Raw genomic sequence first — 2,681 nt, 5'->3', positions numbered from 1 at the left:
AAGCTTAGGAATGAGATCTCATCCTTTGTTCAGTTGGAATTGGAGTCTCTATTCGAGACATGGGAAAGGTTCAAGGAACTCCTGAGAAAGTGCTCGCAACATGGATTTCCGGAGTGGATGATTGTTCAGACCTTTTACAACGGCTTGAATCCAAGTACAAGGCAACTCTTGGATATGGCAGCAGGAGGTACCTTAGGTAGCAAGAACCCAGATGAGGCCCATCAGTTAATTGAAGAAATGGGGCTAAATAGCTACCAATGGAATGCTAGGGAGAAGAAAAAGGTGGCCGGTCTCCATGAAATAGATGCGGTAACTTCATTGGCGGCTCAAGTGGAAAATTTTAGTAAGAAGTTAGATGTTCTAATTTCAAATAGAATGGCGGCCGTGACTAATTGCACTGGGTGTGATGGAGGACATGCTCCCTCTGATTGCACGATCTCTATCGGTGATGTTTTTTGGGTGGAGAATGTTGATTTTGTAGGCAATGGCATGAGAGCTCAAGGAAACCCATATAGCAATACCTACAATTTGGGTTGGAAGAATCATCCTAATTTCTCATGGAGTAATCAGGGTCCATAAATAGCCACGGGGCCACCGGGTTTCCAACAACAACAACAAGCACCTCAGGTGGAAAACAGAGTCTCAGGTTTGGAAACCCGAATGAATGACTTAGAGAAGCACTTGACTAGATATGTGCAATCTGCAAATACAAGGTTTGAATCAGCTGAGGCTATACTTTGCAACCACACCGCCTCTTTGCATAACCTTGAAAATCATGTGGGGCAAATTGCGAAGTCTCTTTCTGAAAGGTCACATGGAAGCTTGCCGAACAATACAGAAACCAAATATTCATTTTGTTGAGGCATTGGCCCAAATGCCTAAGTATGCGAAGTTCTTGAAAGACTTGTTGACTAAAAAGAGGAAGTTGGAGGAAAGTGCTTCAGTTATTTTAGATGCTTCATGCTCGGTGGTATTGCAAAAGAATATGCCGAAAAAGAAGAAAGACCCGGGAAGCTTCATCATTCCGTGTAATATTGGCAATCTAGGTGAGGAAATGGCATTGGCGGACTCAGGGGCTAGTATCAACGTCATGCCATACAATTTATTTCAAAAGCTAGGCTTGGGCGAGCCTAGGTCTACTTGGATGACTTTGCAACTAGCGGACCGAACAGTACGACATCCGAGAGACATCATTGAAGACGTGCTTGTCAAGCTGTAATGATGCATGGATCGATGGAAGAAGTACCATCTACCCCGGGGATCCTGAAGAAGGTGCTCCGGAAAATGAAGAGGGCTAGGAGACGCCACTGGAAACACCCCAAGGCTGTTAGAGACGTCCGTGAACGGAAGGAGTTGGATGAATCATTGCTAGGTGGTCCCAAGCTCGATAATACACCCTCTACTTTTAATAGATTGTGCTCATCATGCTTTCAAGTCATGGGTAAGAGGGTAACCTTCATCTATGAACCCTCGTGAGGTAAGACAAGGTATATCAAGCTTAGTGACGTTAAACAAGCGCTTCTTAGTAGGCAACCCAAGTGTTTACTGTTTTTCTTAGCTGAATAATGTAGTGTTTTGCATGAATAAATTGTGGAGTGTTGGTGTTTTGATTTTTAGATGCTTGTGCTACAATTTTATTGTGGATTTTTAGAGTCATCGTGTGTTTTCATGCGGAATTAGCGAAGTTTGGTCGTTTAAGCTCTATTTCATGTTTGTGACTAGTCAAATTTGCATAATAGGGCAGGCTCTGAGTGTGTAAACATGTTTAGAGATTTTTTGCAGAGCCTGTAGGTTTTTCTAAGGCATCCAGTGAAAACGTACGGGCGTGTGGAATTTCCACACACCCGTGTATATGTATTGCGAGCTCATCCAGTGAAGGCATAGGGGCGTGCGGCTGCCCCTGTGAACGGCCATGTAACTGTCACACGCCCGTGGGTAATTTCCGCACGGGTGTGTGAATTCCTGCAGAGTTGGGTGGATTATCCTGCGAGCACACAAGGGCGTAGACTCGGCCCTGTGGGCGACCTTGTGAACCACACACGGACGTGGGTAATTTCCACACGCCCGTACGAAATTCTGCAGAGGAGTTCTCTCCATCCCGAAAAGACATAGGGGCATGTGGCGGCCCCTATGATGTGGGCATGTGAATGTCTTCCGCACGGCCATGTAGAACACTTGGCAATTTTCTCGGATGTTCAGGGAAGCCACATGGGCGTGCGCCTGCCCCTGTGGATCAGGCGCACTGGCATGGGTATTTTCCGCACGCCCATGTGAGATCAGTCAGAGTTGAAGGAGTGTTTTCCGAGAGCGCACAGGGGTGTGTGTACGCCCCTATGGCTCTCTTGTAATGAGGTGCACGGGCGTGGGCAATTTCCACACGCCCGTGTGGATGCACAGAACGCCAAGGGGTGTGTGTACGCCCCTATGGCTCTCTTGTAAAGAAGACTAGTTTCTCTTCTTCTTCACGTCCTCTATTTGTCTGAAAACATTCTCACATCATTCTCCGACTTTATAGCACCGATTTGGTAGGATTTTTGCAAGGTATTCCGGCCGGTTCTTCATTTTCTCATCCCATCTCGTCGGTAAGCCCTATTTATCATTTTCTTTGCCAATTCATTGTTTCCATCGATTAATTTATTGAAAAATGCTTCATCTCTTCAACTTGAAAGATTATTTGTGTT

The 2,681-nt window shown here is 45.7% G+C and overlaps 1 non-coding gene across 1 annotated transcript; it reads right to left on the bottom strand.

Annotated features, from left to right (window-relative positions):
• Window positions 1-107, bottom strand: LOC120254432. Its single transcript, XR_005534617.1, has one exon. It is a non-coding gene; the product is annotated as a small nucleolar RNA R71 (small nucleolar RNA).
• Between the last annotated feature and the right edge of the window lie 2,574 nt (window positions 108-2,681).

This window comes from Dioscorea cayenensis, unplaced genomic scaffold (assembly GCF_009730915.1).
Source record: "Dioscorea cayenensis subsp. rotundata cultivar TDr96_F1 unplaced genomic scaffold, TDr96_F1_v2_PseudoChromosome.rev07_lg8_w22 25.fasta BLBR01000447.1, whole genome shotgun sequence".
In the NCBI taxonomy this organism is placed as follows: Eukaryota; Viridiplantae; Streptophyta; class Magnoliopsida; order Dioscoreales; family Dioscoreaceae; genus Dioscorea; species Dioscorea cayenensis.
Note: the sequence above shows the minus strand (reverse complement) of the source record. Positions and strands in the feature narration are given on the sequence as shown.